We start from the raw sequence: 23,695 nt of genomic DNA, 5'->3' as shown, positions 1-23,695 counted from the left end.
TGGGAGGATGCAGTACAGATGGAGCTAGGTGAGGGACAACAGACACAATGGCAATGAGAGCAAATCCTATGAGATATCAAGGAAAAACTAGTAGCCAGGCAACAAAACAGGATCCAAAAAGGTGGTGGAGCTTCCATCCACAGAGACACTCAGAACTCCACCAGATAGGAAATTGTTCTCTGACCCTGCATTTGAGCTTAAGACTGTATCCTCCTGTTCTTCAGGCAGCAGCTGACAGAACAAGAGGACACAGTGCCAAGGGAAATGAAGGTTGGATATTAGGAAAAGGTTTTTGACTGAAAGGGTGATAAAGTCTGCATAGTGGAGTCACCATCCCTGGATGTGTTTAAAAAAAGGATTGGGTGTGGCACTCGGTGCCATGGCTTAGTTGAAGTGGAATCCCAGGTACTCAGGCTAATCAGGACCATTAGCCTTTTATTTTGGGTAAGCCTTGTATGTCTCTCACACTGCTCAGCAGCTGGTGTGCATGCCTGCTAATGTAAAAATACATTATATTCAGGATAAGCTTTACTGCATTTGCTCATTTGTGGCAATTTTGGGTATGCCAAACTTCTGGTTTGTCATAAATTACATTTCATTAACCTACTGCTTGGAAAGAAAAAGAGAAATAGGTAATGAGAGCAACAGAATTTGTGTGTTTGGGTGATATTTAAAGTGATGCAGCCTGACTTTCATTCATAATGCTTGTTCGCACCAGTTTGTGAGAAGAATGGATTGCAGTTTTGATCTGGTTTAAAATAAGCTTCAGTTGACCAGGTTGATACGATATGAAATAAAGAAAGTGATGATAATTATCAAGAGAAGGAGGAATTGAGTTTCCAGGGGATGCAGTCTGCCCTCTAGCTCAAGCACACCATCTTGAATGGAGTTTTATAATGTGATGAGATTGCTAATATGAGTCACAGCAACATCCATTAGCTTTGTTTTGGAACTCTAAAAGATGTATGAAATTCAAATCCAGACGTGGACTGGTCAAGAATCATGATCCATTCTTCTATTTAAGATACATTAAAAAAAAATCACTCATAAAGCTTAGATGTTGGATCAAGTTTGATCTCAATAAGTCTGGTGTGTTTATATTGATCCAACCTCATCACAAATAAACAAGTAAGCTGTGTATAATTTGGGGTTGCACTGAGTGTAAACCTGTAGTTTTTGTGTTTTTAAATGAAGCTCATTCAGTAAAAGCACAATCTAGAAGTTAAAGGTATGCCATGTCCTATTCTGAACAATCTGTGTTTCCTGCTTAATGTATGATGTCTGCAGCTTTCACGGGCAGAAGGTGTCCTTGGGGCAGAGATGGTTCAAGGGGGAGTGGTGGTTTGCCAATGAAAGCTTTTGGTGATGTAGTGCTTTTCACATAATATCTTTTTGGAGGGTTTTGGCAGAGGAATCTGGTGGCATCTGACAGTGCAGGAGTTGTCTTCCTCCTGCTGCCAAGTGCCATTTCATTTACACTTAGTCAAATTAATGTCTTCCATTTAATACAGTGAACTGATTTTTCTAATTTCTCTCTTGAAGTCTTTACACTAGTACTTGTAAACAATAGACAAACCCTAGAATTTGTTCCAAGGATTGATCTGGAAACCAAAATGGAGACAAATAAAGGTGAAGACAGCCTTTGTGACCATCCAAGCTTTCTTCCTTTACCAGTGGCAACTTTTCTCTTGTGGGACATGGCGCTGCCTTGCCTTTTTGGTGTAGCACAGTGCTGAGAGCAGCAATGACCTGTGAGTGCAGTGATTGCTGGTTCATGTGTCATGGAGGCTCTCACTAACTCTGATGTCCTGTGCACATATTTGTGATGAAACATCAGTATTATCTTCTTTCGTGGCAAAAATGCAGCAATTTCCAGTTACTACTTACAAATACCAAAGCACAGCAGAGGCTGCAATTTACTTTAGGAATAATTTCCATTATCAATGAATCATCTTATCTTTTTTTTTTTTTTTATTAGAAAGGCAGGCTTGCCAAGTCCCAGTGCACTAGCATATTACAGAAAACTTATAATAAAGATGTGTACTTTTCCACTAAAATACCTAGTACATCCCTTTGCAGAATAGCTGAGGAAATAATTGAGAATATTATAGCCCAAGAATTTCTACTTTGTCATGATATATTAATTGATTACTGAAGGACTTGTAGTTGTTCCATTCCTTGGCCCTCCAGCAACTGCACTGTTGTTAATTTGCTCTGTTAATTTGTTAATAAGCTCTGTTGTTTAAAATGGTTATATTTTAGTTGAATATAATTGAATAGCATGTCTAATGGCAGATGTAGGAGTTCTCTTTCTTTTGGATAATGTGACCTGAATAAATGTGGGGACTAGAAAAATAACACAATTGCTGTCTTTTCCCATGTTGTGTAAACTGTTTAGAGTCCTTAGTGGTCTTGTCTAGGGACCACTGTCATATGCTTGTCTATCAGATGCTTAGACTAGCCTTGATCTGTGAAATGATACTGCCTTTTGCTTTCTGTTTCTGTGAATTGCCAGAGTCTCTCAGTAAAATACATGTCTAAAATTTTCCCATATGCATTCTGAGTCAAAACCAATCTCTGGAATATGTAAACAGATACTGCTTTTCTGAGAACTAGTAATTCTTTGCCTGTATCTATTCCCCTGCATCTGGCTAGATATTCCCTCCTTTGGGCTAGAAACAACATCTGTGTGTGGCCACATGTTCATCTGAATTACAAAACCCATAAGCTAAATAAAGATAAGCTAAATAAAACAAAAGAAGCTAAGAGGAAAAAAATACCAACAAAAAACCAACTTATCTGCACTGTGGGGTTTAAAGAGGTCTAGCTAAGTGTAAGGCTGAAATCTAGGACTTCCTTTTGATGATTTTTATCTCAGATGCTTTACCACAAGTTCAGGATCCTGTAGAGGATGCTAGCTAACCTCATAGTAATTTTTTTTTTTTTGAAGAGAAATTGTGTATTTCAAAAGAGTTGAAATCCCTACAGATGGATTAGGGAAGGACATATTTGTTCATCTAGATACAACTAACCTAATTTGAAATGACTGAATGATTTAAAGTAGGGAAAGGTTGAATTTTCATCAATATTCTCCTTTGCACTTCACCATAAATTTCCTCAACAACCTCCTCCTCAAATGGTCCAAAGTCTAAGAAAGGATTAAGAAATCATTACATAAAATTACTCTGCAGAGCACAGGGCCATCTTTTTCTTCTCTTGGAGGTCACCCAACCAGTGTTGCTCGCCTGTGCTTCCATGGTTAGTTCTCAAAGCCTGGCCATCGTGTGAGCTCTGTCATCTGAGCCTCTTGTGGCTCCACCAGGGTCATGAGCAGCTGTCTGAACTCCTGTTACAATGGTGAGAATTCAGAAAACGTGGGAGTAAAAGAAAGTAGATTTTATCTGTTTCTCTTTTTGTCTAGTTCATGCACTCTGCTTCATGTTTATCCACTCATGTCTATCCACTGCTAGGGGCAGAATCTCCAGTTTTAAACTGGAGCAGTAGCATGTTCCAGCTTTTCCTGTGGAATTTCAGGAGACAATGAAGTATTTCAAATCAGCAAGATTTTCATTCTGTCTTCCTTCTGCTCCTCAGTTCCTGATCTGACTCCTAGTTAGCAGTCTGACTGGAGCAAGGGAAGGCGCTTTCTTCAGCAGCTGCATGTGTTTTAGTGCTAGTTCTTGTTCATGTAGCTTCCTGCATATGAGCAGCTTATTTCTTATGAGTCTTATTTTCCTAGGTTATCAGTGTTGCATGATAATTATCTTAAGGAATTAAAAATAGATTTTGAAAAATTAAGATTTTATGAAGACTTAGTGAATAAATTTACTTAACATCTTTCAAGGATAGAGACTAGAAAATTGGACAAGGATGGGAGGTGGTCATGACTAGATTCTCAGCTTTAGCCTGGGAAAAGTGCTTCTGTCTCTCTACAGAAATGCCAGACTTCAGCTCTGAGGTGTTTTGAGATGCTTGAAAATTCCTCAGTGAGGATTAGGTATGATTATTTCAATATATTTAGGTTATGTAAAACTTGTCAAATGTGAGTAATACTGACCTTACCTCTAGAGGGCCTGTGCAGTTTACTATTTCCTCTTCTGTGTGTCCATCTTATGTGAAAAGTCCTGTGAAAGAGCAACACGTTATTGTAGCGCAGTGTATCAGAAACATTTGAGGCTTCATTGCCAGTGAGCCCCAGGGGCCTGTGCACTGCTTATTGCTCGAGCAGTTACATCAGAATAGCAGCCTGTTACCAACTGCCTGAAAACCCCTGAAACCTTCTGCCTTTCTTATTTTAATTCCAATTTTTTTTTTTTTTTTTTTTTTGGTGGCTTAGTATATAAGAAAACAGCATACTTGGGGAGAATTTGCAGGCTTTCAGCTGTATGTCTGAGGTGCAGTAATTCCATTTTGGGATGGTATTGCATTACTTCAGCTGATAGGTTTGTGAGTAGACAAATACTGTGTACATTGACTACAGTCTGGTTTATATCCTTTCAGCTTGCACCTGATAAATTTCAGAAAGCAAAACCCCCAACAACTACTAAATAGGGATAAGTGAAAACAAGCCATGAATTTGTTCCATTAATGGGCTCCACATGTTCTCAGATCTGCCTTCATATTTTGCCTATTTTCTTCCCTAATCAGCAATTTGAGAGTTGTATAGCAAATTAAAAGAAGTGCTTTCAACAGCCATAGCTAAACATGAAACAGTTATGATAATGAAGTGCTTTTGGATACCCTCAGATTCAGAAAGAATGGGAAAAAAACTAATTTCCTGAAGATGTTTCCCATTCATTCTGCACAATCTCTGCTAAACCTAGTTCCTATTCTCCTAGGATGATTCCCCAGTCAGCACATCTGCAGAGGTGTGTGGTTACTCTGCTGTGTTACAGCCCAGAGCACCTTCAGCTGTGACTTCCACTTCATCTCACCCAATTTAACTCTCTGCAAGTACAGAAGGCTAATAATGAGCAGGTTGCCATAAGTTTTTAAAGAAGCAGCAGGAAACATCTTAATGCGACTGTCAGCCCGCGCACGTACTGCGGGCGCTTGCTCCCTCTGATAGCCTGGAGCTTAAAAGCGCTGTTCTCTGCCAAGGGAGAGGCGGCTATCTTCAATCTGGCATCTGAAAATGACAAAGTGATCTATCAAGCAGAATTAGGAGCACAGATCCTTCCTGTTCTGTTTAGCTTTGTAATTTAATCTGAGTCAAACCAGAGGCCTGGCCTGAGGAGAAGTGCTCCTTCAAATCTAATGAAGCAGTCCTCCGATTTACCATCATGCAAGCATTAATACGTAAACTTCCCATGTATATAAAAGATAAAAAGGCGTATTGTATCTGACAGAAGTTACTTTTCAAGGTATGCTAATTCTGAAGCTCTCCTTCTATTGGATTGTTCTTCACACTCTCTGCAGGCTTTCACAGCTATGTTCTATTTTTCCATGCACTCCAGAGATCCTGGCTGAATTCCTACCCTATGCCTAGGCATATTCATGAAAATAGGCTTAGAAGTGTCACATAGAGCTTGTGAAAAACTTCTCTGGGCTGCCAGTACTTGGAAGAAAAGTCCACTTATGACTTCACTGATTTTTGTCATGACCATTCTCTTTATATACTTTTGTCTGAGGAATGAACTTTGTTTTCTGTACTAGATGAATATGGTCTGTAATAAGACTATCCAGATATTCTGTCTGGGTTTTTTTTTTTTTTTTTTTTTTTTTTTTCTGTTTGGGTTGGTTTGTTTGTTTTGTTGTTAAACGTTTTGCTTGCTGGCTTGAAAAAATACCTTGAAGTTACAATGACTCCATGTATGTATGGAAGGTAAAGATGCAATAAAACGTGGGCATAAAGGAGGAACTCAGAATTCCTCAGATCAGCATAGCTTTTTAACCATATCCTATGTCTCTTCCTGGAATACTGCTTCACACCAGCTGTGCAGTGCTGGTATAATTATGAATGTATTTATGATACATGTTTACTTAAGAGACTAGAGATACTTTTATTGAAATACAGCATTTAATATTTTCCCCAAAAATGGCTCATAATGAAAAATCATTGACCAAGGATCCTTTCATCTGACTTCAATGCTTTATTTTTCATACTGCCTTGCTTCTCTTCCACTCCTGCTCCTCTGTGTCATTCCTGGGGTTTTGATTGTAAATTTTCTGGTAGACCCTGTGTCTGATCTCATCTGTCTAGCACATCACAAAAGGACAACAACTTCAGAGGGCTTTCTGGGTGAAACTGTTAAAAACATAGAAATCTTTCTGAAGAATAGTAAAATGAGTATGTTCCTTTTGTTGCTGTTCAGGATCTGGTAAGAGATTAGCTAAGGAATAGAGGCCTAAATATGTGTGACTTATTCCCGTGGACCGATTTAGAAGGTTAAACTTATTATCAGGGCTCCTGTGTTTATTTTTACTGCACAAGAAAGTTTTAAAGATGGCATAAAAAGCCATTACAGATGCTAAAACATTTTTAAGTGTTCCACAGCAATGCAGTGGAAATAATGACAAATAATAGAGTAGAAATGCTTTAAAAACAACGCCACTGATGAAAGAAGTTGCGAGTACCTTCTAAAAAGAGGACAATTTGGCTGAAATCCTAGGATTGGTAGACCCTTCTTACAGTTGTGCATTCTTAAGAGAAGTACCATTTAATTGTTCATTTTCCACTCAAGTGCAATATTGGTGCACAACCAAACTAACTCAACAAATCTCTCTTTGGGCCATTTGAGTTCAATAACCTAACTTGGCTGTGGAGATTTTTTTACAACAGCTAAGCTCAGGCTGGATTGCCTGAGGCATGTGTTCCATTCCCTACTTTAACCTCTGCTGCTTTCCCAAATCCTTGGGAAATTTTGAAAGCTGAGTTTCCACTTGGAATGAAACTAGATGTAGGAAAACAGCACAAGCAATAAAATGTAGCATAGTAGTGCATGCATTTAGTGCAAAATTCAAGTTTCTTTAGCTCACTTGTGGCAGTTTTCAGCAATTTCCTTTTTTCATCTAGCATAACAGCTATTAAAAACTGATACGCAAATGAGGTAATGCCAGTTAATTTAATTTCTTTAGCAGAGAACACAGATAGCAATGGAATATTCTTTTCATCTGTGATGGGGAAGGTTCTGGGATTCTCTCTTTTATCCCTATGTCATTTTGCCAAGTAATTTTCCAGTAATTCAGGAGTTGGCAGTCATGAAGGGCTGTAGCAGGAGCAGCATGATGCTCTGACAGCTGGATGAGTCCAGCATAGGCAGTAGGCCAGTAAGGGCATTACAAAAGTGTCCTGATTAGTCTTCTGAATAGGGACAGCAGGCTAGTCTTTACTCTGTAGAATTCTGTCAACCTGATATGATATAGAAACCACTTGACATGCCTTTGCATCCCTAGTTTTATTCCATGCTCCTCATGCCTGTAGCTACCCAGACATTTGGTGTGTTTGGGGCTGTTGTTTTCTGTAGAATTCCTCTGGTTGGGTCTATTTGCTTGACTCTTGGAAACACAGCAACAGATAGCAACTAAATAGAAAACTATTTAGCTGTTTTTCTTTGCTGGAGTTTTCCTTGGAGATAGCTTTTGCAATTTGAAGTTAATGTTAGAGAGCTGTGGTGTTTGACCCTTAGCATTTCCTATGGAGAATGCACATGTACAGATCACTTCTTCCTCCCAGGTGCAGCTGAGCTGCAATTGCACTGGAACTTTGACATTATCGAAACACTGTGTGGGGAATCACAGCTCATTCCTAGATGGATAGGATGTTTTAGTTGTTTTGTACCCTACTGTGTTTATGCCAGGAATTATTATGTTTTTACATATCCCTGACAAGCAACCTTGGCTGAATGAGACCTGCTTGTCATCAGTAGATTCTAAGCATGCACATGTTTTATATATCAAATCTGGAACATTTTTAGTGTAGCCCTTTTCAGTGTAGGATCAGAAAAATATCTCAGGTTGCTATTGGCACTTTGATTTCTTATTGTAGTTGTAACCAACAATTGTATAATTGTTCCAGCCTGGAAGAATGTGTTAATTGACCCAAAGCCCAGAAGTGCTCAGGGTACAAGCAGCAGATAACAGAGAGGCTTTTCTCTGTCAGTAGATAAATTGACATCACCACTGAAAACAGTGGCACAGCATTAGCAGTGCCACTCAGCTCTCAGTCTCAGGCAATGTGCTCAAACTATATGCTTGTTTCTTTTGGACACCAAAGAACAACCACTCCAGAGGGAAAACTAAGACTTCCCCCCTTCTCCATAGCCTTGGGCTAGAGCATGTATTATTAGGAAGGAATGATTCATATAAAAATAGCAACTGTTCGCTGTTAATGGATCTTCAGCAGTTTGGTTTTATTTTGATGTTCTTTTTTCAGTTCATATGAAAAATGTGGTTTTTTGGTTTTGGTGCCTTTTTTTCCCCACCTTCATGTGCTCATAAATTTGCTACATTTGGGAGGTTTTCTTACATGCAAATAAAATATATACCCTGTTCTGCCAAAATTCAAGTTCTTGCAGAATAAGAGAGAACGAAAAATTTCAGTGAGGTTCCCAGATTCCTGTAAAACATGAACAAAAAGATTGTGTTTCTTAATAGTCTTGCTCCTGAAAGGGTTGAACTTTCAACAAGGATTGTTGAAGATGGGCATCAGTATGCAAAATTCATCCCAGGTGGCAAAGGCATAAAAAGACTGAAACCAGGGGTCACAGAATAGGAAGTATTGAGCAACCTTAATAATAGGTGGTGCTATCAGACTTGTCTATAAATAATCCTCATTGTCAGGAAACTAATGGATATTCTGTATTCAATGTTCTTATGAGTCAAGAGTAAGTGGTTCACCAGATTTTCATTATTGGTGTGTCTGCAGCTTTGTTTGAGTATTATGCCTGCATTTGGGACCAGGGAAAGTTATAAGAATCCTTTCACCACTGGGAGCTCTGTGACAGCCACCTTGCCTTGCACAAACAGCTGAAGTCCTCTAAGTGTTTTCAGCAGGGTTGTTGCCATGGCTTGGAAAATGGAGGCAATCAATATGTTTTAGAACTTTTTGGGAATGAAAAGATTGAGAGAACTGATGTTTATTTTAAAAATAATTTTGAAAAGTAGGTGTGGATTTTGCAATATTTTTTTTTTTTCAGATGCAGGGAGAGTTTCTACCACTTGCTGGCAGAGGGGGCTATCTGTCCGTGGTTGACAGAACATCCTCCAGTCAGGAAACACAGCAGGGGAACCAAAGTCACTCTCAAGAATAGTGTGGTACACAGGGCAAGGAAGCAAGAAAAACATGAGTTCAAAGTGTTTCAGTGATTGTATTGGCTATAACAGACACTCTTCTTTAGAACCTAATGGGAGGGGAGACAATATTTGACCTCTTAGATCACTGAAGATATTTACTGATATTTACACCCCCCCAAAAAAAATCTGTTAAATGTAATGCACAGGGCAGCCAGCAAACTAACAGAAAGTGTCAAAGTAACATTTCAGCAGTTGTAAGAAAGTAAACAGGAGCTGTACAGGAGAAATTCTGATGTTAATTCAATTTTAAGGCAGTTGTAAACATTTTAGACTTATTTAATTCTTCAAGCCTATTCTTAAATTATGCTTATAAGGCCAATTTAAAAGCAAATCCCCCTAGATTATTAAGCTTATGATTCAAGATTCCAAGACGATGAAAGATATACCAATGACTCTGGGCTGGAATGGTTAGTAAACAGAAATCTTGTTTGAGGAATGCTGTGAAAGTGGAAACGTTAATTTGATCTGTGTCTCTATGTTACTTTGGATATACAGAGGGAGAAAAATATAAATACCAGATAAGATGGCTTAATAATAAAAGAAGAGAGGTGAAACTTGCCATAAACAACCTTAATTCAGCAGAAAACCTTCTGTGGCTAGTGAGTATTCTCATTTGAATACAGTACTTTGTTTGAGCTTATCTATCCACTCATTCACTCTCATGTATAAACTAGTTCAGTCTGAATCTAAGGATGAAAAGAAGTACCAACACCTTCTATTAGGAAGTAAAGTATTGGAGAGAATGTAAATGACCTCCTGAAGACTTAGGGGAGATTTGACCATGCATCATGGCTGTGCTGCAGCACTAAAGTGCTCAGCATGAGCTGGTTGAACTGGTTGCCCACATATTTTCCTTCCAGGTGTTTCTTTCCCTGCTGCTGCTGTGTGATCTACCCAGGCTCAAGTGTGCTTAGGTGTGTGTGCAGGATACTGCAGCCACAGCAGGGGTGGTGCAATTAGGCTGTTCTTGGTTGGCAACCAGAGCACTGCAGTTTGAAAGTAAGCTCTATTGAATTTATGCAGGGTACACATTTCAGAAGCAAGCCACAAGATCTGTGCATTTGAATACACGGTCTGTGTTTCTCCTATGTGGGGTGTAAACTCCCCCTTTCCTGCCCCACATGTCTAAGTTAACTAAAGGCCACAGAGAAACCCACGTAATTAAAAGGCACTGAGGTCATGAGCTGGTTATGAGGCAATTTAGGTTTCTTGTGCAGGCCTGTTGGGTCGATAGAGATGCAATGCAAGTCTGTTCTCGATAGGAACAATGATCTTCTTTTGTAAAACATGAAGAAAAAACACATGATTTAGGAAAGCCTAGTGCCTCACTGAGGCTTAATTGCATTTTCAGAGATGCATATAGCATTCTGTTTCACTTCAGGATGCACACGGCTGGTCCTGTCACCACTGAAGTATTAGATCTGAGATATATCACAGTTAAAGTAGCATCCCTGTTGAAAATAACATCTGAGTAAACATTTACTAAACTGAGAAACAGAGTGTGGAAAATACTGCTGGAAAAGCTGCTCATTGCTATGAAACAGGACTAAGGGGGGAAAAAAGCACAATTTCCTGAAATTCCATTTGGCTTCACACCTCTGTGCTTCTCAGAAATCCCACAATGAGTATGTGCTTGGTGAATGTCAGCTGACTTTAGAGAGTGAGCATGTGTAGGATGGCAGATTTTAGTCACCCACCTCAGCCAGGAGCTGTGCTTCTATCACATCAATACATGTTCATCAATCTCTAAAAGCTCCAAAAACTACATGGGCAACTTAAACTGTATAACTGCTTCTGATACTCACTGTTCAATATTTTTATCACTTTCCTGCCCCAGCCTTGATATAGAGATGGTAAAAAATGTAACAATGCCCTTTGAAATTAATAATGATGTCAATTTTTAACATTTAGCAAACACACTGGTACTTCCATTGAAGCTCAGTGTTTTTCAGTGTTTGTGCATCCATAAGCAAGTCAGATGCCCAGAGGATGACTTGTGATTTGCAAAAGAGTCATAACTAATATACATATAACTTTATATACACATTTTAACAGCTTATTTCACATTCTGTTAAGATATTTTAAGAGTATGGGCAACAGCACCAGAACCAATGGAATTTTTTTTTCCTTTTTTTTGTAATGGAAAGAAAATTCAGATTTCAGATTTATGAGAAAAAGGAGTCCTTAATTTGGTCCTTTCTATATGAAAACAGATAGCTGAAGGGAAGGAAGTGCAGACTATCCAGATGGTGAAGTTGCATCCCAGGCTTAATGGGATTTAGTTATCAAGGAACCAAATAAGATCAGGTCTTCAGTATTTTAAATGTATATCCTTTCTTTTCAATTTCTTATATTCAAGATTTATAGTCTTCATTTAAAATAAATTACTTTACCTCCATCAACCATGAGTGAAAGACTAATACAAAGCCAATACAGTTCAACAAAGTCAGTTTTTCTTGCAGGCTTAATCTGTAGCTTAATCTAGGTGGTGAATTTCAGCCTAATGGCATGTCATGTGATGCATATGATATGGTTAATTTTCTTTCATCTTTTTCTGCTCAAGATGCATTTATCAATCTATAGCTCAACTGCTTATATTAATGTTTTCTTGAGAGTAAAATGGCACCCACCTGTGACAAATTGTGAACCATGGATTATGATCCATGATTCTATTTAGTGCAGCCTGGCAAAGGAAAAGCAGCATGCACTTTGTGTGGCTGATACTGCTTTAAATAGCGTTACATGGAGTGGTGATGTCCCAGCTGTCCTGAATTCTAACACACTTTTCCTTACATCTTCGTATGAGGTTAGATCGATCTGTTTCTCATCTAACTAGCATCTGAATTCTTCTGCAGGTGCAGGATTTGTTTTGATGTACTCCCTTGATCTTGACCCATATCTGAATAATTGAGGATTGGGTAGAATCTTTTATAAATGAGCTAATCATTATACATTAAAGCCTATTAGAGTCAATTGGTTTAATTCCCAGTAGAGCTAGTGAAGTCCTTATCTGTGTCAAAATCTTCACAACAAAAGGACTGCCTGTAGCAGAGAAGATAATCTTCCTTCCCCTTCCCCCTTTCTGCTGGTACTTTTAAAGAATCTCCTATGCAAATGTGACAATGTGGAATTAGCTGTGAGAGCAGGTGTCAGACTTGTCAATAACTAGCTAAATGTCAACAGTTTCTGTGTGGGGTTTCTCTAATCCTTTAAATGAAGCATGGCAAAGATTGATACATAGGTGCTAATGGCAAAACGATTGTAAAAGCATCTTTGCCAATGTTTGCAACTCTATGAGCAGTAGTCCAGCAAAAATAGGGTATGCAAAATCTACTGCAGTGCTGGAATATTCACTACCTATGTGTAATCCTGTCTTCAGAAGACTTTGGACCTACTATGCATCTGCAAATCAGGCCTACAAAGCTATATTGTCCTTGCTGAACTCCATGCTCAGGACACTGCTAGTCCATAGCCCAGCCAGCTGCCTGACTTGTTTGGTGCTTAACACAGAGACTGGAAATTGGTTTAACAAAGAGATTGGAAATGATGATGCAAGATGGAGTGCAAAAATTATGTCCATTTAACAAAAGTGGAGATTAGCATACCTGTAATCTTGAACTAAGCAGTCAGAAAGTGAAGATTTATGTTGTGGTAACTTTGAAAATGGTGGAATAAAAATTACGTGCTGTGGAAGGGATTTTACACAATAAACAGACAAATTGGGAGTTTCATTCTGTTTGGTTGAATTTTTTTTTTTTTTTTTTTTTTTTGAGGTGGAATGTGGTTTGGAGGTTTTTTAAAGTGTTATTAAAGAACAGGTTATTAAAGTATCTTGTTATAAATGCAGAATTAGGGATTGGTAACTGATTTTAATGGGAGAGGATGTTTTCTTCTGTAATATCTAGAACACACATAAACAGTGTATGTAGTTGGTTGAATGCAGATTCTGAATGCTAATATTTCTGCCAATAACCTCAAACCATATATGAAGGAACTAAATTTCTTGAGTGAGATTGGGGTCACTCAGCCTCTGTGCTAATTTATTTCTTGTCCATTGCCAGGCAGCCATTGCCAAGTACAGTGCGTCAGATTGCATGGCAAGAACATGATACATTTTATCAGGATCTGCCTGCCAAAGCTAGTCCACATAATATTTGGAACTGCGTTCAAACTACAATTCCTAAGAGAGGGGAGAGAGTATGATGCTCTAATCTTCCTCAATGGTGACTTTTCTGTTGCATATTTATTAAAAATATTCTTAAAATAAAACCATTAACACAGAAATACATTAGTTATATTATAATTCTTTGATAGTATTAACTGTAGAAAAAGTTGGAATTTTATAACCTCATTTTCACCAAACGAATGAGTCTTACTGGGATGACGTAAATCTGATTGCTATTTAAGTTGTGAAATATTATATATAATATTATATATTATTGAAGTGGACAGAGAAGTAAATAAGAGGAAGGTCACCTCACCTTAAAGACATATGCAAATTGTAGCACAGCTAATTCCTGGAAAATTATTTTTTTCTTTCTCAAGATAGGAACAAAACTAGAGCACACACTTTGATGCTCTTATTTTCCTACATTTATTAAGCTAAACCATGTCCCTTATATGATGGCTTAAGAAGGAACAGAAGATAGAATTTTGGAGACAAGGACTCTTCATAATTACTAGCACAGTGCTGCTGTAAAATGTGCACAAAGGTGGTGCCCAGTACATGCTTGTCAGTGGTGGGGAGCGGTGCTTGCCCCAGCCTTGCTGCAAACCTGCTGCCGGTGCCTCCCTTTGCAGACAAGGAGAGAACTGTGCTGCACATGCACTGTGACAGGGCTGGGCTCCCTGTGCACAGCCTGCTGCACAGCACAGCCCTGAGTGGCTGCTCTCCTTCCTCTTGGCTTTATGGAGGTCAGCCTAACAGAATCAGAGCATTGGTCCTGACATTGCACCTCTCTTGTGTTCTCAGCCAGGAGCAGAGCAAAGAAAAATTGCATCTACATTAACTGTAGAAGAATTTTCTGAAGCTGTCCTAGAGGGCACTAAATCAGTTGTGCTATTGATTTTATAGAAAAGACAGCTGCAGAGCAGATGTAAGGACTGTGATAATCAAAATCATTAGCTTCAAGCTTGAGATAATTTAAACTACTTTGTTGTATACTCAAACAGATGGGCAAGCCTAGAGAATTATCTAATGAGTGCACAACTTAAATATCTGGTTTATGTTGCTCTTAAAAGACCTGAACAAGAAGATGAACACATAAATATAGTGTGCAATTGGTTGAGTTAGCTTGGTAAAATTTTTGGCTCATCATTCTGTCCAATCCAGCTGGAGATGTTGAGAGAAGGAATGTCTCAGAATAACCATAACCCAATGTCTCAGCCCTGTCATGTAACTGGTTATAAAAACTAAGTGCAAGCAGTATTATTACAGTAGGTTTTTAATTCCTTTTCTGAAATCTGTGCTGTGTCAAAATGAGGTTTTTTATGTTTTTTAATATAAACTATATTTTCAACAGCTACTTATATTTTGAATAATTCAAGATGAAAGCCCTCTCATAATATTCTTTGTTGGAAGCCCTACTTCCTTGTGTATCTTAACATCTAGACTTAGGGAAATAAATGAGCCAGTTCAATACACTGGGTTTTCCCAAATGTGTCTCAAAGAACTGTCTTCACTTTCAGAAAATGGTTGCTAATTATGACTACAACACAGACAATAATGAGGAAATTACTTCAGCTTCTATTTGCTTTCAAAATTGAGATGTTTTTTCAAAGCAATGCTTTCCATCTAGTCTGAGACTTCACCAAGCTGCTGGATCAGGGAAGAAGAAGTAAGAAGTTTGATGGCTTTGCAGCTTGATGTTCTCATTGCAGTGAGAAATGTGGAGAGTGTGTATTGTGCTGGGCTGAGTCAATCAATTGAATATACAGATATGCTTGGCTTATGGGCTGTAGTGGACTAAGTGTTTCTGGCCTGTGAACTCCTGTGGGGTGTATGGCTGTAGGGAGCAAAAGGGGAGGACAGGACAACTTTCTAAGCTGTAGATTTTTGCATTAAACGGCTGTGTACTGGTCATTTTCTATACTTTGGTAGAATATGTGGAGGTAAAGTAGTTTTTAAAAATCCTTTGTTCCAAATGAAGACTTGTGTGGGGTTTTTTTTAATGTGTGGGAAGCATTTTGGACACCGACCATATGGTGCAAAATATTTGGTTGGTTTTTGTAGCTTGGAGGATTGCTCTCTACCAGATGACAAGTAAGAATGTCCATGCTTGTATAAAAAGTTCAACAATTTTCAAATTTAAAATGGCAATTAGTTAAAAAAGGATGTTATGTAGGTAATAACTTTTTGATGAGTCCTTTTAGGGAGTGAACTTTATGGGGAGGATCAGCAAACTGGATGAACCTGTTAAAATTTTCATCTGAAACTCATCTTATGTGTAGAAAGCATCCTGGATGTCTGGATAGTCATGGCCTGTACTGCATTGTATATCAAGAGTGAAATGGTGGTGTACTTGGAAAAATGTCTTCTAGCCACCCACAGCATTTTAGGTTTCTGTGACCTTATTACCATTTCTTTCTTCATGAAAGCTGGTGATGAAAGTGCACTCAATAGACCTCTTAGCATTATCCAGCCTGTTTCCTGTGATCTTCTTAAAAGAGTTAGGGAGAATTCCTGGCTGGGAAATGAATCTTAGGGTTAATGCAGTCTATCTTATCTCAGATCCCAGTGGGAGAATAGGCTTTCTGTAATTCGGCTGCAGGTTATCCCTTCTTTGTGCAGACAAGATGGATGGGAAGATAGAGCTGCTTGTTTAAAAAAAATGACCAGAGTAGGTTTTTGGAAGACAAGAAAATATTTGGTTCCAATTGAACACATGAGCAGAAAGGTTTGAGTGTAACAAATGAGACATTTTTAGAAATGATCATGTTTTATTTAAAGTAATAGCTTTAGAGAAATAACGCATCTACATTATTGAAAGCGATAAAACCATGTTGTCAGGGTCTGAATGTAAAACCAAGTTCTGCCTCATCTTCCAGTCATTACATCTGTTAGCTATCTCCTGATTAAATAAAAGCTCTTTTAGATTTAGTAACTTTGCTCTGGATATTGTGGCATCACTGTGCATGTAATGGTTTTAATAAATTTCATTTATAGAACTAAATAGAAAAGCAGTCACTGGCAGAGAGGGCTCTGGCTGCAATATGTTAACTCTTTGGAGCCAACACATGTCTGGAACCTCACCCACACCATTTCAGATAACAGCAAATAATTAATGTGGGCTTAGGTTTTTGGTGTGCTTTGTGTTGTTTTTTTGGTTTGGTTGGGGTTTTTTGTTTGTGTGTTGTGTTTCTTTTTATTTGTTAGGATACATAAAGTAACTGTATAGTGCCTACAGCTGACAATACACAATTATATTTGTTTTCCCTTTACATTGTGGGAATTTCTAGTAAAGATAGAATTTCTTATAGAATATAAGTTTACAGCAAAATATTAACCCAAGTCTTCTTTTCTTCCTGGTGTGTTTTAACCCCAGCCAGCAAATTAACACCATCCATCTGCTTGCTCACTCCTCCTTGGTGGGGCTGGGGAGAGAATCAGAGTAAAAAAGTGAGCAAACTCCTGGGTCGAGATAAGAACAGTTTAATAATTGTGCACCTGCTCAGTGGCAGAGCATGGGAAACTGCGAAGTCCTTGACTTAGGGTCAGCACTGCTCAGCAACAGCCAAACCTCAGTGTTCTATCAACATCAATGTGAAACTAACCACTGCTCTGTACCCAGCTACTAGGAAGAAAATTAACTCTATCCCAGCCAAACTCAGGACTTTAGATTTCCAGAAATCCTAGAGGACACATCAGAAGTGTAAAATCTTACAAAGATAAGAGCCATCTGAAAGAACCATGTAATAGAAAGCCTATTTTCTAGAGTTTGGACCTGCCCTGGAGCTGACTGAAAGCCTATCACATCTGTGATAAAACAACACATCTGTTTTAATTTATTTTCCAGTAGGAAACAAGACTCTAGATCAAATAAACACATTTTTGGTAATAAAAGGTAATTTTTGTGTGATCCTAGTGAATGGTTGCTAAGACTACATTGTGTATATCTACAGAGAATATGCTGACTTTCAGCTGCTTGGCTCTCAACTCAGACTGAAACAGGACAGATGTGTAAGTCTGGAGGTTGCCAGTTCAAATTCTTCATGTTGGCCAAAGGTTTAGTGTCGTGTATGTATGTATTCTTATACCTTATTATTCATTGTGTGTGCTGCAGATGGAAAGGAATATATCCACTAGAGCAGAACCCTCATTTTAAGAGTAGCTTCATTATTTTGTGACAGCAGGAAATTGCAAGATAGCAGTAACTTCTTTTCATAGGTATCATTCTCTGTTGTATAGCAATAGCACTGGGAGCAGCCCTGGGGCCCAGGCCTATTTTGTGCATGTTAAAATCTATTTATCTGACTGTTCCTTCAAGAACTTGAGAAGGAAAACCCAGAAATTATTTAGAAATAATTTTTAGGGAATATGGAAAGAGAAAACAAGTGAAGTGTATGTAAGGGATTGAGTTCTTTTTTCCTCTCAGATTCCAGAAACAGAATCTGCACAAAGATCTTTACTCTTACATATATATTTCTTTCTCACCTTCCTTTGTGTGTTGCCTTTTCATGGGAAAGGTAATAATTTTTTTAGAGTAAAATCTCCCTCACAGATTTGAAAGGGGAATTCTACCTTTGGCTGTTTTATATTCATGGATAATATTGATTGCTTCTGCTATCACTGCTTACAAGCATGATATTACACCTTGCTTCCACTGATGACACCAGGCAGTTGTGTGGCTTGCTTGCATCAAGTTATTGGCATGTGCTTGGGAGATGGTGGTCTTGAAATTACTCTGCAACAGGAGCCATCTTCTTGGAGACTTCTCCAGTGGAAACTGTGCTGATTGAATAATAATCTCAGGGAATGCATAATTTTTTTTCCCAAATGAAATTTATTTCAATGCATTTTGTGGAAGAGAGCAGTGTGTTCATCAGGAAGTTACTTCTCTGTTGATATTGCAGTTTGTACCTGACTTTTGATGAAAGAGAGAAAATTATCTATGAATAATTAACAAGCCAAGTGCTTTTCTATTGACATGTGTGAGCTTTGGGTCAAAGCTAAGTAGAAGAGGGTGATTCAGTTTTAGGGATTGAGCTTGGGAAGGAAAAGTAACAGGATTAGAAGTCTTTAACTTTTAGGACACTTTAGGAACTATTAGAAAACTTTAGAAACTATTTAGAAAACTATTAGAATACTTTAACTTTTCTGAGGCCAATTTTATAGTCCTTGAACCTGCTATCTTCTCAGGGCTCTCAGACCATTAAAGTACTTTACTTGATAGTCTAAGTCACTTTGTGACTTTGGAAGTACTACTATTATCTTTTAAGGAATAGGAAGTTAAAGTGTATTGTACTGGCTTACACACTAGAAAGTAACATTTGTTCTACTCGAGTCAAATTGGACTTGGAGATTATCACCTCTTTTCATTTGGTTGCCTCAAAATTCTTTATTTTATGGAAAATCAATATGTACAACTAAAGATCTCTAAAGTAATTTTTTTTTCTCAGTTTTTTGAAAAAAGACATATCTTGGAATCTATAATTTTCATGGCAGAGAAAAAAAATGAGAAAGCAATGACTGATCATGAAGAGAAAAAAAAATTCCCTCTCTCCCATACTATGTGTTATATTGATCAAAGGTTCATTTATCCTTCAATGGTTTATGTCTGCTTTTAAATCAAGGTAATTTTGCTTCTGCTTCCATGGCAAAGCAGGTCCTTTAATGGCAATCTGATTTGAAAGCTCACCAACCTGTAAGACTTGACATGGAAATAAGATTAACTAAAATAGTCTGTTAGATACCTTGGCAAATATATGATGTTTTCACAATTTCCATTGCTCTTCATCTTGCTACTCCAGCTAGTTCTAAATTGGGTATTCAAGACAATTTTTGGGCAAATTGGGCATTTGACAACTTTTATCTTTCAGCTCTTTTTTTACTCATTATGTATTTGTAAATACATAACAAGTAAAAAAACTACTGTACTACTGGATGGCTCTTGTAGCCTAAGCAATAGTGGGTTTTGTTCACCTCTTCTTAGTATCAAGCAATTGGAAGCAGGGTAAATAACTGGTGACTGCTCTGGCTTTTAGGGACCCAGCAAGAACATCTGAGAGACATTATCTCAGCTGTGAGGGACAGTCAGTAGACTTATCTGAAGGAGAGTTTCTTTGAACAGTGGATCTCCTATCACTTTCACTTCAGCAGGTGCCAAGCTACTGCTCTGTCTGGAAATTACTCCAGTGACTGCAATGGCCATAACAGTCCAGACTGAGAAAATAGGAGTCCAGAGGTTGTATACAGTTCTATAATTTGTGTCTTCATAAAATACGAATAAAAAGAGTCTAATTTCTGCATTTGTACTTGGCTGCTATCTGCAAGATGTGCATAGCTTTATAAAATGCAGGAATTAGATCTTTAATTAAAAATTTTGTAACTGTATGAATAAGCCCAAGATGCTTTAAGAAAGTGGTAGATGGAGCCATGGGGGAAAGGAATGGCAAAAGGAGCAAAGTGCCTGTGCAGAGATCCTGTTGCGAATCACAGCACTTTGGATGCCTAGATATGAATTGACTTGAATTCAGTCTGAAAGTGGAGAGACAGTCGTTGACCTTTTCAGCAGTTTCAAATGGAGCTGCGCTGTGACAGGGGTGTCTAGAAAAGATTTGCTGTGCCAAAGAGACATGCTTCGCCTATGGGCAGGGTCAATAGGCCAGCAAAGTCAGCCCAAAGCTTGTCAAGACGAATTACGTATCAGAAACAGCCCTTGGGTGCAATTTATTGCATATTTTAAACAGTATTTTATGGTGTGGGTTTCTTGTTGGTAATGCAAAGAATAACAAGGCTGATTGTGAAGTGCTTTAAATCGTGACATTGCTATACTGACAAGGGTAATAGAAGCTTTGATTTGAGGATGCCAACTCTTTTATGGGAAGAAACATCAGTTAAAATCTCATGTGATTTAATGTTCCTTTTTCTGGATCATCACTAAGTATAAAAGTAGTCACTAACACTTTAGGGTTTGGGGGGGTTTTGTGATTCCACTTTTTTTTTTTTTTTTTTTTTTCTGGTATCTTCCCCTCACTGTGCTGTGTACAATCTTTCTCTGTAAATTTTTACTCAGGAATGGGTAGAGCTGCCAGGTTCAACTTCACAGAATACATGGTTTTCCTTTTTGTTATTATGAATAGGTTTGCATCTTATCAAACAGAATGAAGTTACACATAAACTAATGCAGTAGAACTAAACTAGCAGGGATTTAAGTTTGGTCCTGAAAATTTGAGTCAATGCATAAATCAGCCATAGTAAATTTTTTTTAGTATCCTCTGTTAGAGGTCTGCTATGAAATTATCATCATATTGCAAAGCTTTCACAGATTTGAAAAGTGTTTTCATACTGAGCTGCAGGTAAATAAAAGTCTCACTGCCAACAAAGAGACAAACCCAGCCATATGCATTTGGTGAGTTGTAGCAGTTCTAGACATAGGGCCCTGCTGCCTTTGGCTGACATCTTTCCTGCTAAAGGTTCCATCATATTAAGAAGGTACTGTGCATATTGTACAGGTCCCATGTGCTCTCTTCCACATGACAAAAGGCTGTATTTGTTGTCCCACTGTTTATGAAACAGAGGCGCTGTTCTTAAAATGCAAAAGGAGTTAGGCCATAAAATATCATGGTCTAGTCTGAGCTGCCAGTACTTCTGTATTAAGTTGTGGACCATGTAACTTACAAAATTCAGATTATTCTGATTAATATGCTTGTAGTAGGCATATTTACTTTGTCAGAATTGCTCTGACAAAAAAAGATTGCTAAAAGCCATGTTGAATAATTTTTAAAGAACAGATGTAAACAGGCTAACCAACAGTTTCTGCATAAAAGGATTGAGGGTTTTAGTCGATCAAAAATTGAATTTGAGTCAGCAATTTCATGCTGTTGTGAATACTGAACAGGGGTTTACAGGCAGAGAATCTGCATGACATGAAACAGCATTGCCCTGCTTGGCACTGGTGAGGCATCAATAGGGATCTATCTTCATATGGCCCACAGTTTCATGGAAAGATGGCCTGATGGGAAGCTCAGAGAAAAGCAGTGCTGTAAGAGCACTGGCTCTGTCATTATGGATGTTCTCCAAACAGATTAGAGAAACAATAGGAGATACAGAGGCATGGCAAGAGAAACTTCAGAGCTTTTCCAAATAATGACCAGCTCTAGTACTACCTACAGAAATGCAGCTGAGTGAGAATATAAGTTTAATTTGTCACATGTAGCTGAGAAGCCTTTTTATTATTTGCTGAGTAAACCCAAGAACTTTGAGATGACTTCCCTGCATTTTGTAACTGCATTGAACTGAGTCATGCAGTTATGAGTCATTTAACTTTCCATGGAAGGGAGACTACGTCTTCAACAGTAGTAGTGCCTGCTGCTTGTTCACTGGGATTTATTTACCTTTTAGCTACAGCAGTGCTTCTATTCAGAACCCTTTGTTCTTTAGTTATCTATTTCTGTTGTCTGTTTTACAGAGGAGTTGAAGGTAATGATGACTATGCAATGTGAAATAAACTTTACTACAGTACCTCATGCTTCTGGTATCATTGAAGTCTGCAATCATCCATGTTGTTAAGATTAGTGTATATTTTATGTGAGTCTTGGAGAGCTACCATGTTTTCATTTCTTCATATGCCAAGTTGACTATACTGTACAATGGACACCACTTGATAGACTGTTATCAGGGGACTCCTTGAAGGGAAGAAAATGTTTTTGGAGATTTCCATCCCTCCCTTTTTGCTCTGATTTCCTTGTATCCAGGCTGTAAGGGAAGGTAGCTTTATGTAGTTCAGAGACAGGTTTTGAAAATCCCAAAATCTTCCTAAACCACTTACTTGAGAGTTGCCCCCTAACTTCCCAATGAATTGTGTTTCTTGGTAGGAATGTGATAGGCTCCTGACAGCTTCAGCTCAGGAACTCCTGCTCCTGAGCTTTGTGCTTGGAGGCAACAACATTCCCTTTGTCAGCAGCTCCACTGATTTTAAAACAACATCAGGCTTACTACATATTCTTATATCTCAAATCAGTATTAGTTTGCATATGAACAAAGGGGGTGTTTATATCTAAACTAATTAACAAGTCAGGTGACAGGAAGAAGATAAAGACCAACTGACTTGTGCAAGCAGGTTGTACTCTTTTCTCAAGGAATTGCAATGCACACCTATGTTAATTTATGCCAGATTGAGGAGTTTACAGGAGATCCCAAATGTAAGATAGCAGTAGGTCTATATATATTTCTTTGTGACTGGCTTTGCTGGCTGCTGTGAAGCTTCCAGAAAGCAGATTTTATGCTGCTGAAGTGATTCCTTCTGTGTTACTTATGGCACTTGGTGCCTACGGGCTCCTTAAGAAAACTTGTAAAGCTACTGCCTCTGCTTCATTTCACATCTGCATCTGTGGGAGAGCTGCTCAGAGGCTCTAGGGAGAGAAAGCTGATACCTGCCCATGCAGTGAGGAGTTGAAGAAAGCTTTAAGGATTTAGAGAAGTTCAGGGGATAAGGCAGTGAATTCTGTTAAGTGTTTGTGACTCTCTAGAACTGTACTGAACTAGAAGTCAGATGTTTTGTATCAACAGGAGGGCTTGTAGTGCACAATCATACCATGCAGAGAGCAGTCAGGAACAAATATCTTATATAATGATTGGTGTGTCATGCTTTCTATCCATTATTTTTTGCAAATTGGATTTTATTCAAATAAAGGATGGGAAACCTATTTCAGGAGAAGTCATACTATGAAATGGTACCTGGTTTCTGCTTTGCTTTTATATTGTGTAATGCTTAAACTTCTTGACAGTCATGTAATCAAGTGAGGGAAGATAATCTGTTCAAATTTCTAAAATATAAAACCACTATTATTTCCTTCTTCTCCTATATTATAGCTTTAATAACAAACTTCAGTGTTTATTTTATAAGCCAAAACAAAAGACTATATTTTAAAGGTTTACTCCAGACTAACAGATAAGAAAATATGTAACATGTTCCTCTCAATCAAGGACTCACTCTCAAACATTTCATTCATGCTCCCTTTAGACTACACTCAGAATATTCCTAATGGTGTTGATTTTTCATTATAAACAGAAAAATAATTGTTCCTGAAGACATTTAGACTAGGATTCAAATTAAAATTATGATATGGCAAAACAGAGAATGCTAACTCTGATTTCCATTTTAGAGTTGTAACTTGAAGAGAACATAAGATTGGTAAGCATGAAATGTCCTTAAATGCAAATTTGGTTTCAGTTTCTGTG

The sequence above is a fragment of the Taeniopygia guttata genome, chromosome 6 (assembly GCF_048771995.1).
Source record: "Taeniopygia guttata chromosome 6, bTaeGut7.mat, whole genome shotgun sequence".
Lineage (NCBI taxonomy): Eukaryota > Metazoa > Chordata > Aves > Passeriformes > Estrildidae > Taeniopygia > Taeniopygia guttata.
This window is presented reverse-complemented; position numbering follows the sequence as displayed.